The 20,339-nt window shown below is 54.3% G+C and overlaps 2 long non-coding RNA genes across 2 annotated transcripts in view; one reads left to right on the top strand and one right to left on the bottom strand.

The window, feature by feature from the left end:
- Nucleotides 1-20,339, top strand: part of LOC140392460 (uncharacterized) — a 39,649-nt gene that overhangs the window by 7,517 nt on the left and 11,793 nt on the right. The window lies entirely within an intron of this gene.
- Nucleotides 1,002-18,888, bottom strand: LOC140392459 (uncharacterized). Its single transcript, XR_011935372.1, has 2 exons — nt 18,817-18,888; nt 1,002-1,510 (listed from the first exon to the last, which is right to left on the bottom strand). It is a non-coding gene; the product is annotated as an uncharacterized lncRNA (long non-coding RNA).

Raw genomic sequence — 20,339 nt, 5'->3', positions numbered from 1 at the left:
CACATTCCGGCGCCTGTTTGGGTACACAGAGGGAGAATTCAGAATGTCTAATTCACCTAACAAGGATGTCTTTTGAGACTTGTGGGAGGAAACCGGAGCAGCCGGAGGAAACCCACGCAGACATGGGGAGAACGTGCAGACTCCGCACAGACAGTGATCCAACCTGGGAATCGAACCTGGGACCCTGGTGCTGTGAAGCAACAGTGCTAACCAGTAGTTGATTGAAGTCAAAGTGCTTTGGAATGTTTGAGAGATGCTATGTCAATATGTCTGACTCCTCCGCTTTTGGAATGGGCTTGCATGCAGCTCCCTGCTGAGGAGAAGATTGGCTTCAACTATGAAATCCTCCTCCTGGTTGACCAGCGTTGTAACGTTCACTACTGGGGCTCACGCACAATGACTGCCACTTGCGGTAGGCCGCTAATGGACTGCTCAGGGAACCTTATTGCAATGAGCGGCCTCACCCTTCAGGAGAATTAGGAAGGAAATTGGGATAAAAGGCGCTCCCCCTACCTCTTCACACTTGCTGTCCACATTTGTGTGTGGTCAACACAGACAACCACATAACATAATATAATATAAGCAATGAATTGTTAACATAATGCATACCCCCAAATGACCCACAGGATACAATTCCTGTAGTAGTTAATTTAAGCGAACAAAGCTGACATTTTCTCCTCATGCCATTAATGCTAAAATGATAGTGTTGGCTGGATATTGCACAACTAAAAACACCAATATATAGGGCCAAATTGATACATCACATAGTTTTACATAAAACGTATAGAACAGGCCATTCAGCCCAGCCTATTTATACCTGTATTTATGCTCCACACAACCCTCCTCGTACCCTTCTTCATCTAACTGTTATGGACCAGGGTTTAGAGAATCCCAAAGTGTATCATGGAGTTCACCTGACCCACAACTTTTACTAGATTGTGGTATGGGAAGCACACGGCCCACTCTACAGGTATGGTATAGCAGAAAATGGACCAGTGGTCTTTTAAAACAAAACAATGTTTATTCTATGAACTCAGGTTAACCTTTTTAAAGCAAACAGTGAATATCTTAGCAACCAGTAAATCAAATACACCCACAATGATACAACCCTAAGTAACCTGTATGCTGTCCTTTTAACACCCAATGACTTAACAAACCTTCAAACAGGAGCACATTAGGTTTACATTCAATATTGAGACCTTCTTACACTTCTGAGTTCACCAAATGATCCATAGATAGTCTTTGGGTGGCAGAGATCAACAGCAGTGCCGTTTATTTTAAACTTCAGATTCAGCTCACTGAAAAACACAGACACACCCAAGCTTTTCTCAAACTGAAACTAAAAAGCAGAAGTAGAGCTCTGCTCCACCCACACCCTGACATCACTCCAGTTGGGTGGGGTTACTGGGTTATGGGGATAGGGTGGAGGTGTTGACCTTGGGTAGGGTGCTCTTTCCAAGAGCCGGTGCAGACTCGATGGGTTGAATGGCCTCCTTCTGCACTGTAAATTCTATGAAAAAAAAAACATGAACAGCTACATTTCTTAAAGGTACATTTCTTAAACACCCATATCTTAAAGGGCACTCTCACATGACATAACCCTCTCATCATATTCCTTCCTCTCCCATGTACTTATCTAACTTCCTTTTAAATGCATTTATACCACTGACCTCAACTGTGCGTTCCACAGTCTAATATCTCCTTGGGAAAGTATTTCTCCTGAATTCTTTAGTCAATTTATTGATGACAGCATTATACTTATGGCTCTTAGTTTTAGACTTCCACATAATGGAAATTGTCTTCTCTCGGTCTAAGTAAGTAAAGTCACCTAGTCCCAGATGACCATAGGCTGCCTTTGAGGGGGAGAGCTGACTGGTGGTGATTTAACCTGAGGATCACCACATCTCAGGCGAAGTGGAAGGTTGAGAAGGTGGGGCCTTCATGAATAACCTCAACCAGTACGAGGATTGAACCCACGCTGTTGACTTCACTCTGCGTCACAACCCAGCTGTTCAGCCAACCGAGCGAAAGAAACCAGTTCATTTACAGGGGGTATGAAGTTTCAGCCAGTGATTCAACAGGACATGTCCTGCTTTCTAATTAAGAGCATGGGGTGCAAATCCCGCATGGCCACTAAATCTCACGGGAGGGTCATAATGGGATTCGCCCGGCGAGATCTCGGTTTGAGATCTTCCCATGACCACGCTGGAGGGGGGTGAGGAAGATCCTGGGGTTGAGAGCCAAAGCTTGGCGATGCCCCCAGACATTTCTGCTAATGTGTGATGGGGAGAGAGGGTTGGGGGACAGAGAATAAGCAGTGGGGGGGGGGGCACCCCTAGAGTTTGCGGGTGGGGTCCTCCATGGCGATGGGGAGGAGCGGGGTGGGGTGTTCAATTTTCTCACTGATCAGGGCGCCTTGCCGGCTCTATCAGGCCCCGCCCTGCCACAGTGACAGTGCAATCCCGACAGAGTGTCAGGAGATCGGGACAGAAACACGCCGACTTCCAGTGAAAACCATTTTCTTGGAAAATTCCGCTCATTATGTTTAACTGAACTATCACATTGGCCCAGATGTTTGCCACAATGGTGGGCTGAAAATGGAAATGGCTGAAAATTGTACCGCCCCCGAACCCAGCATTTCCCGTCTTCACGGAAGCAGGACCGGAGTGGGGCTGGGATTTGTACACGCATGATTCCCGGAGAGAGTTAGCCATTCAATCACCACTGAAGCCTCCGTTGAAGAGGAATTTTGGAAAAATTGAATTCTGGGGGAGAATTCATGGGCAGCGCGGTAGCACAGTGACTTCACAGCGCCCAGGTTCGATTCCCGGCTTGGGTCACTGTCTGTGCGGAGTTTGCACATTCTCCCCGTGTCTGCGTGGGTTTCCTCCGGGCGCTCCGGTTTCCTCCCACAATCCAAAGATGTGCAGGATAGGTGGATTGGCCATGATAAATTGCCCTTAGTGTTCAAAAAAACTTAGGTGGGGTTACTGGGTTATGGGGATTGGGTGGAGGTGTGGGCTTAAGTAGGGTGCTCTTTCCAAGTGCCGGTGCAGACTCGATGGGCCGAATGGCCTCCTTCTGCACTGTAAATTCTGTGATTCTATAAAAGTATTGGGTGGAATCTTTCCGAAATGCACTGAGTGTTGGCTCAGGTGACAGAGCTGGTGTGAAGCTCACTGGCCTCACTGCCAGCTTTACTCGCCATTCTGAACAACGCTCTGGGCATTTTAAACGGTGAAGCAAGATACACATTGTCTGATGGAGGGATGTGGCCTAAACATATCAGCAAGGTCACAAATCCCGGGGGCGCCCACATCTCCGACTTAACTAAAAGCCCCCCCCACTGAAGGAAATCGGGCTCCTCCCTCAGCATCAGGGCATCAGACGCCCCCCCTCCAAAAATAACACCGACAACGGACCCCCCCCCCCCCCGTCCAAAATAATACCGACATCGGAACCGCCCCTGCTCCACTTGCAGACAACGGGATTCTCCCCTCTCCCCCCCTACCACACATAAGGGGAAACCCCCCAATGGGGCTCCGTAGAGAGCCTACCCCTGGGAGCGCCAACATGGCATTGCCGGGGGCAGTGGTGATCATAAATTGTTTTAATATTTGAAAACCAGCAGTGATTCGTGCCGGCATGACATCAAAACAACTGGGTGGGTGAATAAGGCGTCGGCAGACATTACAACATCAAGGCTTTGATTTTTATGTCATCATTGGCTACAGGAATAGTGCCAGAGGACTGGAGGACAGCAAATGTGGTCCCTTTGTTCAAAAAGGGGAGCAGAGACAACCCCGGCAACTATAGGCCGGTGAGCCTCACGTCTGTAGTGGGTAAAGTCTTGGAGGGGATTATAAGAGACAAGATTTATAATCATCTAGATAGGAATAATATGATCAGGGATAGTCAGCATGGCTTTGTGAAGGGTAGGTCATGCCTCACATACCTTATTGAGTTCTTTGATAAGGTGACTGAACAGGTAGACGAGGGTAGAGCAGTTGATGTGGTGTATATGGATTTCAGCAAAGCGTTTGATAAGGTTCCCCACGGTAGGCTATTGCAAAAAATACGGAGGCTGGGGATTGAGGGTGATTTAGAGATGTGGATCAGAAATTGGCTAGCTGAAAGAAGACAGAGGGTGGTGGTTGATGGGGAAATGTTCAGAATGGAGTACAGTCACAAGTGGAGTACCACAAGGATCTGTTCTGGGGCCGTTGCTGTTTGTCATTTTTATCAATGACCTAGAGGAAGGCGCAGAAGGGTGGGTGAGTAAATTTGCAGACGATACTAAAGTCGGTGGTGTTGTCGATAGTGTGGAAGGATGTAGCAGATTACAGAGGGATATAGATAAGCTGCAGAGCTGGGCCGAGAGGTGGCAAATGGAGTTTAATGTAGAGAAGTGTGAGGTGATTCACTTTGGAAGGAATAACAGGAATGCGGAATATTTGGCTAATGGTAAAGTTCTTGAAAGTGTGGATGAGCAGAGGGATCTAGGTGTCCATGTACATAGATCCCTGAAAGTTGCCACCCAGGTTGATAGGGTTGTGAAGAAGGCCTATGGAGTGTTGGCCTTTATTGGTAGAGGGATTGAGTTCCGGAGTCGGGAGGTTATGTTGCAGCTGTACAGAACTCTGGTACGGCCGCATTTGGAGTATTGCGTACAGTTCTGGTCACCGCATTATAGGAAGGACGTGGAGGCTTTGGAGCGGGTGCAGAGGAGATTTACCAGGATGTTGCCTGGTATGGAGGGAAAATCTTATGAGGAAAGGCTGATGGAGTCAGCGCCTATTTGATCTGGGGAGGTGGGAGGTCGCTTTGCGGTGTGGAGGGGATGGCCGTTCACGGGAACTCACTATCAGGCCACTCCCTGGGAATCACGTCATGTATGAATTTGCATGTCGTGGAACATTGAATTGCACCCTGCTTTCCGGCCCCAAGGGGATTGTAAAACTGGTGCAATTCAGCTCTGGTGGGCGAACATCGGACGGGTTTCTCCTTCTGAAAGATTAAGAGCTGACGCCGGGTCTGAATGGCGAGTGTTCTATGGCCCCGAAAGGAGGTCCAGTCCTGGAGCAATGCAGGACATGTTAGTGGGCTTGCACCAGCGCCACGTGGAACTACTCCAATTCCGATGCATGTCGGCGTGTGATGCGACGGGGTCCGGATCGGCACTGGAGTGCCCAATAAGCAGGAGCTACAAGTAGCACTCTGCTCCCATCACACCCTCATATCAACACCACAAGTGAACCTTGCCATCGGTAATTCCTCCTGGCGGGGGCGGAGCATCGCAGGGGGCCCGGAAAATGCCAGTCAGGCCCGTTAATGATATACCAACGGCCTTTACTGTACAATTTGCATGCCCATTTGTGCGGCGTGGAACATATTCACGCTACTGTCGCGGCACTGGAGCATGGCACTCCAGTGGGCGATCGCCGCCGTCCTCAGTTTTCGGCTGACGTGCGATTCTCCGCCCGACCGGGTTTCCCAATTCCGGCGTCGCTGGACGGAAAATCCCGACCACAGTCTCCCAAATGCAGCCCAACATTTCGAGCCTGTATGCCACTTCCATATGACCCTTTCATTCAAACTTACCTCACATTTGCTGTGTGAGTTAATCGTAGGGGATTGGAAGACTCCAAATTTTGGGTTGGGGGAAACACACGGCCACTTCTTAAAGGGGGAAATCAAAAGTGAAAAATATCACCTGTTCTGCGAATGGGCGGGTAGCGAGCGTGAAAATCAGAACGGTTTAAATGAATCTTCCTCCTGTCCGTATCAAATGTTTTCAATCAATGAGGAGATACCATTTCCATGGATGGACAGTCAGCAACCAGAGGACACAAATTTCAAGTCATTGGTCAAAGAACCAGAGGGAAGATGAGGATTTGTTTGCTCGAGAATGTACAGCACCGTAACTTCCACTTGAAAATAGTCCGATGTACATTAAGCTCTTTCCATTTTGAGATGTTTCCGAGATGCACAAAAAAGCAATATGTAAATGCAACTGTCCCTCTCGTGAAACCCACCAGTGTAAGACATTGAATAAGTAATGAATGGCAAGATGCATCAAACACAGCAGCACCTTCAAACTATATACTGGAGATTAGTAGCTCCAAGGTCTGCGCTGTTGGTTGTAGAATGACTGATAGGCACTTGAAAAGGAAAAATAAAACAAAGTTTCAGGCAATAAAGGAAGGAAAAAGCCCAATAATCTCTGCAAATAATTCCTGAGAAAGCAGCTTCATCTTAAAAGGGGGTGTGATTCTTCAGAGCTAAATGAAAGCATTTGAAACTTAGTGATTTAAGCGTGTCGATATGAATCTTCTACTTCAAAACATTTGCAATTCTGCTTTCATCAAGATGAATTCAGTTGTCTCTAAATTCATGAGCATAGCAGTCGGAATGCAACAGGTTTGTGTTGAATTGGAGCACAATGAGCTCAGAGCAACCTTCCAGCCACTCTCGAGAATAGACAGAAATTAAACTGTCTAAGTACCATAAATTGATCTGTGTAAGATTTCCCCAAAATGTAGTGGGATGTAATAGGCGGGATTCTCCGAGGGGTGCAAACCTCCGAAACCACGAAAACCGTGCGAAGGCGGCAGGCGCCGCGTGGCCCGGAGAATCGCGAGAGGTGGCCCCAACGTGCGATTCTCTGGACCCCAACGACACTGCGGCCTGGATGGGCCGAAGTCCTGCTAGCGTGGTTCTAATCTGCTCTAAAAAAGCGTCAACCAGTCGTGCTGGCTGATGCTGTGGCCAGAGGAGGTAGGGCTCGGCGTGGGGGGACCTCGGGCTGGCGAAACGGGCACGGCAGTTGCTGTGGGGGGGGGGGGGGGGAGTGGGGGGGAGGCCCCCCCCCCCAGGGTCGGAGGGAGTTGGTGCACGGGGGGTGGTTGGGGAAGACAACCGCGGCGAACGGCATGACAGGGTGGTGCCGACGCCACGGACGCCATTACGGCGGCCACGCTGATGGGCACCCGCCCCGTCGCTGGCTCAGTCCAGGCCTCTCGGCCGTTCGGATGGGTGCTGGACCCCCCCCCCCCCCCCACGGGGCCCCACACGCCCATCCGGCGGCATCCACCGGCGGGTAGATCCAGGGCCGCACCCACGGCAGCCCCCGGTGAAGGAGTGCCATTAGACTGTTGTAAGGTTTTCGGGCAATTCGGCCCTTTTGGAGAAACTCAGAGACTGTAAACTGACTTTCCAGCCAAGGGAACAGAACCAGTTTTCCCAGCAGGCTTGGCCCGCTGAGCTGAGTGGGGACATAAGCACATAAATATTTACAAACACCCCCCTAGGAGCTACAAGGAAGAAGGAGCCAGACAACAAGATAACATCAAGACACAGACAAAGGGGCACGGGAATACACAGGAGGCTTGCATGCAAGCAGGACAATGGGATGGTCATAGCCCCATGCAAATGTAAATGACCTGGCCTCCACCAGAGCAGAATCCAATCAACACCCCATCAACATAGCAGCATCTCCGGAGCAGATGGAAGTCTTTGAAAATCTTCAAGGGAGCTCAACCTCGTTATCTCAAAAAAACAGACTGGAGGCGGACCTAGGGGAGGTACTCCCATCTCGACAGCTCTGACCGGCTCAAAGGGGGCGGGACCAGCGGGAACTTTAAAACTTACCTTTTCAATGCAAAAGGGGCTGGCCGATCACAGAACAAAGCCAGGTAAAGCAATATAAAAGGGGCTGTGTTTTCAATTGGGGGGCTCTTCGTTCCTGGCTCGACCTCTGCACCCCTGACTTGACCTCTGCAGCCTGTGACCGTAAGTAACCCGCAGCAGCTTGCGAAGCTCCCTTGATTTTAATAGTGGTTGAGGCTTTGGGGAAGGGAACTTGTTTTGTGCCTTGTGATTTTGCTAAAACCTGTGTAACCGTAAGAATTTTCGTTGTGTCCGCTATATTACCTTTTGAATAGACTTAGTTGTATTAGAGCATAAGATTTTATTGTGTTTCTTCTGTTGATGATTTTGACCTGGGTTTTACAATAAACCTTGATTTGATGCTAATTGGAGTCGTTTAAATTCTTCAATCCTTCACCAGCGATCTCTGACCAAGTCATTGTTAAAAATACGCCTCACCTTAATTCCGGGTTCAAGAATCGAGGGTCATCTTGAGCGATTCACTCAGGACAGACTGCTGGTTAGGAAATAAACAGCAGTGTCCTATTCTCTCTCTTGGGAAAGCTACTCTAGTGGAGTAGGAACCGGGTGGGGGTTGTACCACCGGCAAGAGAGAGAATCACCTGGGTATTGGTAGGGGTCTGGAGATCTGTGTGATATAAGTCTCAGGCTGTCGGTTAGGAATAAACGGCAGGCTTGAATCAGTGCTCTCTTCAGTGGAAGTGTCCCAGTGCGACATCCCCTGGCCTCTGAAGTTTCAGTGCCAGCTGGAGAGAGACACACACAGACATCCAAACCCCAGATATCGGCCCAGTAGTGGAGTAGCGGAGATGGCACCCTCTACAATGGCGACCGCGGCAGGACCCCGGTGGTTTGGAGTATGTGACTTGGCAGAGGGGGTGAGGGAACGAAGCAAAATGGAGGAGAGAATATCCTCGTATTTGTGGCAAAAGGTCAACCTCACCAAACCTTGGGTTTCAGAATTGATCAATGCGGAGCAACCGGTAATGGCAGCGGCTGCATGGACAGAAAGCAAGGCGCACAAAAGGCACTTGGAGAAGGCAGTTTGGCTGGTTTGCCTGTCCGAGCAGGTAGTCAAGACAGAGGATAGGGTCGAAGAGTTAGAGCAGGAGTTGAGAGAAGTGAGGGCCAGCGCAGGGGACAGCGCTAGCGCAGCGGAACGACTGCGGGAAGAAATGACAGAAATGAAACAGGAAAGCGAGTCTAACCGGTGTGAGAAGGACTATCTCCACTGCCAGATAGTGGAGGGTAAAGAAAAGGAACGGAGGCTCCAGGAACTATATGCTCGGAGTACAGAGCAGTGTAGGAAGCTGGAGGGGAAGTTCCGGGACATCCAGGCAGCGTACCGGGTGGCTCGCGAGGAAGTAGGGGACTGTGCCCATGGGCCGTGCCAGGCACGAATAACGGAGTTGGAGGAGACCTTGTCCAAGTTCAGGGGACAGATACACCTGGTAGGTCCAGGGGGGGTCCCAAGGGGCAAGGTGCTCCTCGCAGCGGATGATTCCCCAAAGGCCAAGGGGAATAGACCGCCTCCTGAGGCACCGGGATCGTGTCCGGGTCGGCAGGGGGGGATCGGGCTGCACGTTCAGGGGCAAGTCCAAGGGGGGTCGGCAGTGTATCCCCAGATAGCGGCGTCTCCTATATGGGTAGCTAGCCCGGGGACAGGGGGGCTACCCAACGAGGCAGGAGAGCTGGACAGTGGGGAGGAGGAGCAGGAACCCCAGGTAGGGCAGATGTGCCCTGTCAGGCAAAGAAGGTATGGTCCCCCGGCGGGGATGGCAAACAGGGGACCGGTTGAGGGCGACATTATCGTTCCTCATGGGGCATCCGCGCTCAGGGGGATGGTGGCCCACGTTCCCAGACTAACTCCAAAGGGGGATCCGTCGCTGCATTTTATGGAGGTGGAACAGGCTGCCAACATCAATGACTGCGACGAAGGGGAGCAAATAAAGATGCTCCTGATGACCCTAGATGCACAGCTATGCAGGACAGTGACCTCTGGGAATGGGGGAAGACCTGACACATGGGCGGCCGCACAGACTGCTGTTCTGGAGGCGATGGGCTTGAATCTGGGGAGCCCTTTCATGAGAGTGGGGGAAACCAAGCAGCAACCAGGGGAATCTCCCACCATGTTCGCAGACAGACTGTGGATTGTCTATATGGAGGCATGCGGGGTTCAAGCGGATAGACGGAATTTAGGGGAAAGAACCGCCCACTGGCTGAAGACCCTAGTTGCCAACTGTCTCCCTAACGTTAGGGCAAAAGCCGAACACTGGTTCGACCCGCAGAGTCCGGACCTTAATGAGGAAGAGGTCCTTAGGAAACTTACCCTCGCATATCGTAATGGGGAGAGGGGTGAGGACAGGCCCCTTAAGGGTAGGGTGCATGAAATCGCGCCAGCAGCCCCTAAGAGAGAGTGGAAGCATGACGGCACCCGGACCTCCGACGAGAAACCGGTATGCTACGGGTGTGGGAAGGCCGGGCATTTCAAGAGGGAATGTAAAAACCCTAGCAAGCAGGAGAGGGCTCCCGCAGTAGAGAGTCAGACCCCGGCGGCAGGAGCAGCTGCCCCGGAAACCTTCGAGGTAAAGAAACTTTTAGCCTTTTTGCAGAGCCTAACAGCTGGGTCGGGACAGGTGGCAATGGCAACGGGCCAGGGCCTGCCCGCACCCACACCACAAGAACCCGTATGACTACCCAGGGAGCAGCCTCAGGAAAAAGGGAGCGCAGGGGTAGTTCTAGCCCCAGACCCTGGTCCGGTCCAGGTGCAGGGTCCCATTCTGGAGGCTGCCTCAGCGGCTATTTGCAGTTTAAATCCCTTAAGGTGGGACCCATGCGAACGCCACATCAGTCAATTTAAATTGTTCCACCCCATAAGGGCAAGAAAGAGCAAGGTGGGGGGAAGACTGGGGGTGGTAGTGGAGAAACCCCCCGTAGAATTAACGACGGTGGGGGAGGTCCCTGACTCCACGGTCACACAACCGGTGACAAGGTGCTGTCCCGAAGGGGCAGTCCCAAAGATACCGACAGTGCTGCAAGCACCCAGCCCAGGGACAGTGATAATTCCCAAGCCCTTACCTGTGGGTCAGGTAGCCTGCCTTAGTATAGAGGCTAAGGAGGCGGAGGAAGTGGAGGTATCACCTTGGGCTTGGGAACCAGTCGGGGGACGAGGGAGCAATCGGGTCTCCAAGCCCCCGGTAAGATGGTCCCCATCACACCTCCCTGTCACCCGGTCCCGCAGTAAGGGGGCCCGAGTAGAAGGGAGCGATGAGGGATCACCGAACCCTGTTGGGAAAGGAGAGGCAAGGGGCAGCCCGAACCCCCGGGAGGGGACGGCCTGGCCCGAGCCGTTGGACCAAACAGGTGAACTGCCCCAGTTTAGCGGGGCACAGTTTTAATTTGGCCACCCGGAGACGGGTGGCATTGTATATAGCATTCCCCCCCTGTTAGTTCTAATTAGTGTGTAGTTGTGTGTGAAGTATTTAGGATCGTGGGAACACAGAAGCGCCTGGTGCAAGGGTAAAATGATGAAGCACCAGGCACTAGGACCCTGGTGCAGCCGGGCTGTAAAACACAGAACCCCAGACAGGCTGCGGCAACTTCAAAGCAGGAGCTGCTGCTGCCACCGGATAGCGGCAGGCACTAGGACCCTGGGGAGCCGGGCTGTAAACACAGAACCCCAGACAGGCTGCGGCAACTTCAAAGCAGGAGCTGCTGCCGCCACCGGATAGCACCCATGCACTTCAAGGTAGGTAGGGCTGTAGAGGCAAGAATGTGTTTTGGTTTTACAGATGGGGCACCCGACGATGTGGAGTTTGCTGATCTTGGCGATGGTGGGACCGGGAGAACTCCGCAGAGGCGAGACAGAAGAGTCCTTCGACTGACCGGGTTAGGGTGACTGAGGGCAGGCGGGTGTGTTCAACCTGTGAGGGGGACGTTCCTTTGGGGAGACGGTGGTGGCCCAGGAAGCTGAGGCTGGACATGAGGGATCGGTCCTCGGACTGGGAACGGACTGGACAACACCTAACGGACCATCACGGGGTCACCGGGTAGGATCACCGTTTGCGGGGATAAGGGGTGGGCTTCTGACCAGGGCATTTATTTGTGTTCATGGGGATCTACCAAGGCATGTCCACAAGGGGCATTAATCACTTTTGTAAGGTGGTGGCAGAACCCAGGGAACGGGATAAATTGACCGCAGTGGGGAGGGATGTGTAACGCCCAGGGAAGGGATGACTGTAGAAGCTACCGAACTGCTGGTTCAGGTAAAGCGACCCCTGCCCACAGCCCAACCGATCGACCCTCACAACTGTCCGATCACCACCAGGGGGGAGCCTGAGAATGGTTTAGTGTTTGCCCCCACAAAGGAAATGTTGTACAGGGGGTACATTATGCTGCCGCCTCAGTTGGACTAAACCTTTCAGCTGCAGGTATCGACGATGGAGGATAAATGAAGAGCCCTCAACGGGAAGAAGCGAAGTGCAGCCAAGAAAGGAGGATCCTTGATGAAATAAACAGATGCAATTGTAAATAGTTGTATGGATTCGCGGGTCCCAGTTACTTGACTGGGATATATGTACAGGGACCCTTACGTTTGGGGTTCCGGTGAAATGTGTACTTGAGTGGGATATATGTACAGGGACCCTTACGTTTGGGGTTCCGGTGCAATGTGTATATGTTACTGTCTGCTTGAATTAAGTATGGTCTTGTCTTTCCCTTTCATTGAAATCAGGGGTAGCCTAGATTAAGGGAACTGTCTTGGGACTTGTAGTTTCGCATGTTGTTGGGGGGGGGACCTACGGTCCACACAAAAGGAAATAATTGCCCTTCACCTGTGTCGATACGGTCCAAGCAGGTAGGGACGTATCGAAGGGGCATCTGTAAGGTTTTCGGGCAATTCGGCCCTTTTGGAGAAACTTAGAGACTGTAAACTGACTTTCCAGCCAAGGGAACAGAACCAGTTTTCCCAGCAGGCTTGGCCCGCTGAGCTGAGTGGGGACATAAGCACATAAATATTTACAAACACCCCCCTAGGAGCTACAAGGAAGAAGGAGCCAGACAACAAGATAACATCAAGACACAGACAAAGGGGCACGGGAATACACAGGAGGCTTGCATGCAAGCAGGACAATGGGATGGTCATAGCCCCATGCAAATGTAAATGACCTGGCCTCCACCAGAGCAGAATCCAATCAACACCCCATCAACATAGCAGCATCTCCGGAGCAGATGGAAGTCTTTGAAAATCTTCAAGGGAGCTCAACCTCGTTATCTCAAAAAAACAGACTGGAGGCGGACCTAGGGGAGGTACTCCCATCTCGACAGCTCTGACCGGCTCAAAGGGGGCGGGACCAGCGGGAACTTTAAAACTTACCTTTTCAATGCAAAAGGGGCTGGCCGATCACAGAACAAAGCCAGGTAAAGCAATATAAAAGGGGCTGTGTTTTCAATTGGGGGGCTCTTCGTTCCTGGCTCGACCTCTGCACCCCTGACTTGACCTCTGCAGCCTGTGACCGTAAGTAACCCGCAGCAGCTTGCGAAGCTCCCTTGATTTTAATAGTGGTTGAGGCTTTGGGGAAGGGAACTTGTTTTGTGCCTTGTGATTTTGCTAAAACCTGTGTAACCGTAAGAATTTTCGTTGTGTCCGCTATATTACCTTTTGAATAGACTTAGTTGTATTAGAGCATAAGATTTTATTGTGTTTCTTCTGTTGATGATTTTGACCTGGGTTTTACAATAAACCTTGATTTGATGCTAATTGGAGTCGTTTAAATTCTTCAATCCTTCACCAGCGATCTCTGACCAAGTCATTGTTAAAAATACTCCTCACCTTAATTCCGGGTTCAAGAATCGAGGGTCATCTTGAGCGATTCACTCAGGACAGACTGCTGGTTAGGAAATAAACAGCAGTGTCCTATTCTCTCTCTTGGGAAAGCTACTCTAGTGGAGTAGGAACCGGGTGAGTGTTGCACCACCGGCAAGAGAGAGAATCACCTGGGTATTGGTAGGGGTCTGGAGATCTGTGTGATATAAGTCTCAGGCTGTCGGTTAGGAATAAACGGCAGGCTTGAATCAGTGCTCTCTTCAGTGGAAGTGTCCCAGTGCGACATCCCCTGGCCTCTGAAGTTTCAGTGCCAGCTGGAGAGAGACACACACAGACATCCAAACCCCAGATATCGGCCCAGTAGTGGAGTAGCGGAGATGGCACCCTCTACACTGTGGCCCTGGCAGGAGGGATGGGCAACAGGTGTCTGGGCAGCGAGGGGGCGGGCAGGGTGGGGGTCATGTGTGGCTGGTGTGCGAGCTGCCAGCCGGGCGACCATGTAGCCTATGGCACCTGGTTGTGGAGGGGGGTATGCGCCATGATGAAACTTTGTCTACCCCCACACATCATAATGTTTGGGCATCTTCCAGCAATGTTGGCCGTAGTGGTGGGGGCCGCTACCCTTCATGAAGCCCTGTGGGAGCTGGAGCAGGGGCGTGACAGGGAGGAGGCGGCGGCTGCAGCAGAGTAGCGGGCCGCAGGGGGCAGGTGGAGGGCCGCCCGCACGGCAGACCGAGGAGGAGGAGGAGGACCAAGACGAGGGGGAGCCACAGGATGAGGATGCCAATGAGGAGGAGGAGGAGGAGAAGGGGGGAGGTGGAGGAGGAGGAGGGGGGAGGAGGAGGAGGAGGTGGTACCACGGAGGGGCCTGATGAGGCCTCCTGTGTACCAGCACCGCATGTCCTTCCAGGAATTCCCGGACCGGGCATGCAGGAGGAGACTCCGGATGAGCCGGGAAACGATCGCCCATATCTGCCACATGATGGCACACCTGGCACCGCGTGGGACTGGGGGAGACACCTGTCAAGGTGACGGCCGCACTCAACTTCTACGCAACGGGGTCGTTCCAGTCGCTGCGTGGGGACCTGTCCGGCATCTCCCAGGCATCGGTGTACAGGTGCATCCGTGCAGTCACTGACACCCTGTATGACCTTGCGGACCGGTACATTCAGCTGTCTGTGGACTGCGCCGACCGGGATGCCGGCGCAGCGGCTTCCGCTGCAGTCGCCAGGATACCCATGGTTCAGGGGGTCATCAATAGGATGCACGTCGCCATGCGGCCACCATCGCCTAACAGGCTGATGTTGATGAACTAGGAGGGGTTCTACTCCATGAACGTGCAGGTGGTCTGTGACCAAATATGATGATGCTGCACGTCTGTGCCCGATTCCCTGGCAGCGTGCATGACACGTTCACCCTGGCCCAATCGTTCATCCCCGGCATGTTCGAGGGACCCCCCACCAGGCTGCGGGGCTGGTTGCTGGGTGACAGGGGTTACCCGTTATGGTTGTGGCTGATGAAGCCTGTATGGAGGCCACAGACCGACACGGAGCACCGCTACAATGAGGCCCATTGTGCGACCTGGGGTGTGGTTGAGAGGTGCTTTGGGCTGCTGAAGATGCACTTCAGGTGCCTGGACTGCTCTGGAGGGGCCCTCCAGTACCCGTCGGAAAGGGTCAGCCGCGTCGTTGTGGTCTGCTGCGTCCTCCACAATATAGCCCAGCAGAGGGGTGATGTGCTGGAGGAGGGGGAGGGGTAGGGGGAGGATCACGACGAAGGGCACGCCTCTCCAGATGAGGAGGAAGGGGAGGTGGGGGTTGGCAATGTACGGGACATGGGGGCTGGACACGGACGGGAGGCTGCCCAACACCACCGACTAGGCCAGCGAGCACGGGACGAGTTGATAACCGCACATTTGATCAACTAGGGCGGGAGGTTTGCTGAGCATGGGCACGGACACCACAGTACGGCACCACCCACCCCCCCTCACCTCCCACAACACCCATCCCCCTCACCTCCCACAACACCCATGAGACCCACCTCCCCTGCCACTGACCACCCTCACCTCCTACACCACCGACCGACCGTACCTCCCACACCACCACATCACCCGCATGCACGCCATGCCCCCAGTACGCATCCACCTACGGCGCAACGAGCTGGGCTCACACGGTTGCTATTCAAAGCGGGTCTGGTCCATGGCATGGAGGATGATGACAGACCGCTCTGCGATAACTTCTGAGCTCCACATCGTGAGGCAATGTCGGACTCATGGCCACAGTAACACCCTCCACCTGGGTGGTCCCTGTATGCGGGCTAGACACTGCATCGCATGGCCCTGTCATCTCGCTGGGGGCGGGATGGCGTGGGCGACTAGGGAGGGGGGCGCACAGCACACGCACCGGGGCTTGACGTCCCATCGCCCTTCACCCACAGTGGCACTCAGTTCCCGCCCCACCCCCGCACGCATCGGACAGAGTGTTACAGTGTGTTTAATTACAGAAGTTCTGTACATGTGCCCTAGCCCCTATTTCTAAGCTGTGTCCTGCAGCCGTGCCAACTTATTAAGTGTCTACCCTTTTGGTCTTACGAGCCCTATGACTAAGTCTCGGTGCTTCCCCAGACGGTACAGCAGAAGTGGAGGCGGACTGCTGTGATCCCTGACCTGTGACTGGGGTCCCCGTTGGCGGTTGTATCCTGGCACGGCCCAGCCTGGATGGGCCAGGCTGCGTCTCGGGCGACCAGGATGGCGTGCTGCCACCCTGTTCTGCCCACTGCCCATCAGGTGCACCAGGAACGGTAGGGGGCAAAACCGAGGTTCCGCGGTGTTCCGGGACCTCCCCTGCTGGGGGACCCGGGGCGGCCCACAGCACCTCCTCCTCCCTCGGGGTGCCCAATGGCCCCCAGGTTTCTCTATGGGACGGGGGCGCAAGCGGAGTCAATCCCCTGGCAATGCCAGTCCTGGAGGCCCGCTCTGGTATTGACCAGGGTCTGCAAGTTAGAAACCAAGGAGCTCAGGGAGTTGGCCATCCCTGTCTGGGTCTGTGTGACGCCAGCCAGCGCCTGGGCAGTGGCACCGATGCCCTCAGCGATGGCCTGCTGCGACTGGGCCACAATGGGGATCTGCAGCTGGCTCTGGCTCATGGCTGCCTGTGAGTGGACAGCCTTGTCCTGGGCCACGGATGCCGCGTGCACAGATAGCCCCATGCCTTGCATGATCCGAACCATATCCGACACCGTCGCGCCCATAGCCTCCACCACGGACGGTTTCGGCCTGGGTGGCAACATGACTGGCACCATTCCCTGCTGCTGCTCGCGGATCCACTCCTCCACCTGTGTCTGCAGGTGCTGGAAACCGGCCGTCATCCCCTTCGCTCGTACCTGGGTCTCTGACTGCATCGGGTCACTGGGTGGCTGTGGGAATTCCAGGAACCCGGGGCCCATCTGGGCGGAAGCCGGTTGCTGGGGCCAGTCTGCCCTCCGACCGTCCGGCCCCTCAGCTGCTCCTACCTCCACCTGCTGTACCAGAGCGGCTGTGTGGTGCTCACCAGTGAGTGTCCCAGAAGCCTCATCACTAAAGAGACCAACCGAGGTGATAGTCTCGGCGATGGTGGAGGGTGTAGGAGATAGCAGTGACGCACAGTCCAGTATGTCCTCGTCAGAGGCAAAGTCCGGGATCACTTGTGACGGTCGGTGGTGCGATGGTCCCTGTGTCACCATCCCCTGTGTGTCCGTCCTCTGAGTGTCCATCCTCTGTGTGTCTGTGTCCTGTGTGTCTGTCTCCTGTGTCTCCGTGTCTGTCCTCTGTGTGTCTGTGACCTGTGTCTCCGTGTCCTGGGTGTCGGTCAACTGTGTTCCTGAGTCCTGGGACTCCATGTCGGGCGTAGACCTGCTGTGACGGCTGCCCTCCTCATCGTTGCCTGCGTCCCAGGGGGCCGCCGACCCTGGCACTGGCTGGGGGCGGGGGGGGGGGGGGGGGGGGGCGCCGCATAGGCTGGCACCACCGCAGGCTGGTCCTGTAAGACACAAGACAGCATGTATGGTTAGACAGGCGGACGGGGATGAGGGGGTGGATTGAGAGGGTGGGGTGAGGGGGTTGATTGAGTGGTGGATTGAGGGGCCTGGGTGAGTGGTGGAGTGAGGGGTTGCGGTGAGGGGGTGGATTGAGGGGTGGAGTGAGGGGCTGGGGTGAGGGGTGGGGTGAGGGGCTGGGGTGAGGGTGGAGTGAGGGGCTGGGGTGAGGGGTTGGGGTGAGGGGCTGGGGTGAGGGGCTGGGGTGAGGGGGGTGGAGTGAGGGGATGGGGTGAGGGGTTGGGGTGAGGGGCTGGGGTGAGGGGGTGGAGTGAGGGGGTGGGGTGAGGGGTTGGGGTGAGGGGCTGGGCTGGGGTGAGGGGGGTGGACTGAGGGGGTGGGGTGAGGGGTTGGGGTGAGGGGTGGGGTGAGGGGGTGGAGTGAGGGGGTGGAGTGAGGGGTTAGGGTGAGGGGTTGGGGTGAGGGGCTGGGGTGAGGGGCTGGGGTGAGGGGGGTGGAGTGAGGGGGTGGGGTGAAGGGTTGGGGTGAGGGGTTGGGGTGAGGGGCTGGGGTGAGGGGGTGGAGTGAGGGGGTGGGGTGAGGGGGGTGGAGTGAGGGGTTGGGGGAGGTGGAGTGAGGGGGTGGAGTGAGGGGCTGGGGTGAGGGGTTGGGGTGAGGGGCTGGGGTGAGGGGGGTGGTGTGAGGGGGTGGGGTGAGGGGTTGGGGTGAGGGGTTGGGGTGAGGGACTGGGGTGAGGGGGTGGAGTGAGGGGGTGGGGTGAGGGGCTGGGGTGAAGGGGTGGAGTGAGGGGGTGGGGTGAGGGGGGTGGAGTGAGGGGGTGGGGGAGGTGGAGTGAGGGGGTGGGGTGAGGGGCTGGGGTGAGGGGGTGGGGTGAGGGGCTGGGGCCAGACAGGGGGATCTCACTTGGTGGCGCGCCCCCGATCTTGGCATTGGCAACCTCCCGGTCCTCAGGTCCGCCAGCGAGATCCAGTGCCCTCTGCTCATGCCCTGTCAGGGGTGCAATACAGGTGTACCCCGTACGGTTTTCTCCCGCTCCCTGCGGTTATGGGCATCCTCATCCTGGCGGAGACACACAAACAGCAGCAGTGTTAAGCGGTCCGACACATGCAGCCCAGAGGTTGGGTCTATGATGGGATAGGTGTACAGGGCACCCGGCCAATGCGGCTGGCAAGGGTGGGTGTGGCCATGTGGGTCATGGCGGGGGTTGTACAGTTATCCTGGGGGGGTAGGGAGGTGTCACATGTGTGGTGGGTAGGGGGGTTGGTGACAGGGGCACAGTACTGGGTACTCACCCTGGCTGCCCAGAGTAGGTCGTTCAGCTTCTTGCGACACTGGTCGCCTGTCCTGGGTATCGGCCCGACGGCATCGCCGCCCACCTCCCTCCACATACGCAGTACGGTTTTGCGTGGGGTCCTGCGGCCGGGTCCGGGGTACAGAGACCCCCTCCTCTGCTCCACGGCATCCAGGAGCGTGTCGAGGTCGCCATCCCAGGACGTTGGCGCTGCACGGCGGGCGGCCATCTTCCCAGTGTCGGCCGTGTGTGGGGGGGTCCCGTTGTTTCAGTGCGCCGCGGCGCTGCGTCAATGACGCAGCGCGCGTATCGGACACCGTAGCCGCTCCCTCCCCTGCGCTTCTCGTGGCGCCCATGCTGACCCCTTGTGGGCCGCAGAATCGGTGCGCTATGGGGCCCGTTGATGCCGGCGTAAAACGCACCGGTGTTAACGCCAGCGTCAACGCTTAACTATCGCTGAATCCCGCCCAATATATTTGATAATGGAAAATGGAAATGTGTGGAAGGTGGTGTGGTGAGAGTGAGAATCAGTAAGTACTGAAACTAAACGGGGGGGAGGGGGGGGGCAGCAGATGAATTAAAAGGGCCCCAAGTCACTGAGAAGTGCAAAATAACTGTGGAAATGTGACAGTAAAACAAATCAGACTCAATTCAGGTCATTTGCAAAAGGACCGGAGGGCAGAATTTCCTTCACATAATGAACTGTAATATTCAGTAATGCATTGCCAGAAAGAGCAACTAAAGATTTGATTGTCACTTTCAAAGGGCAATTGGGTAATTACTTAAAGAGCAAATAAATTAAAGGATTCTGGGGGGTCTCTCAATGGAGTAATTGAACAGAGCTGCCAGAGACACGAAGTGCTCTGATTCTGCAATAGTCCCATTCCATTGGATTTGACTTGTCGATTTGGGCCGACCAGTCAGTGAATTTAAAAGCTCCAAAGTCAAAAGCACTGCGAGGGGCTTTCACATTTCACTGTTTTTATTCTCGATTTCGTTCTCAAGCTCAGCATCGCAATTCCCACTCCTATCGGCCAGCCTCCAGCCCTGGAATGTGCTTTCTGCCAGCCCAAAATCCTGGTGAATCTGTTACTGGTTCGATCCCATCTCCTTCCTTTTTAAAAATTCATTCACAGGATGTGGGAGTTGCCGGCTGGGCCAGCATTTATTGCCTTGAGCTCAAACAGATCATTTAGTACATGAAAAGAAAAGAAAATACGTAATAGGGCAACACAAGGTACACAATGTAAATACCTAGACAATGGCATCGGGTGAAGCATACTGGAGTGTAGTGTTAATCAGGTCAGTCCATAAGAGGGTCGTTTAGGTGTCTGGTAACAGTGGGGAAGGAGCTGTTTTTAGACCATAAGACCACAAGACATAGGAGCAGAATTAGGCCACTCGGCCCATCGAGTCTGCTCCACCATTCAATCATGGCTGATATTTTCTCATCCCTATTCTCCTGCCTGATCCCCTTATTAATCAAGAACTTTTCTAACTCTGTCTTAAAGATACTCAGTGATT

Source organism: Scyliorhinus torazame, chromosome 16, assembly GCF_047496885.1.
Source record: "Scyliorhinus torazame isolate Kashiwa2021f chromosome 16, sScyTor2.1, whole genome shotgun sequence".
Taxonomy (NCBI): domain Eukaryota; kingdom Metazoa; phylum Chordata; class Chondrichthyes; order Carcharhiniformes; family Scyliorhinidae; genus Scyliorhinus; species Scyliorhinus torazame.
This window is presented reverse-complemented; position numbering and strand designations above follow the sequence as displayed.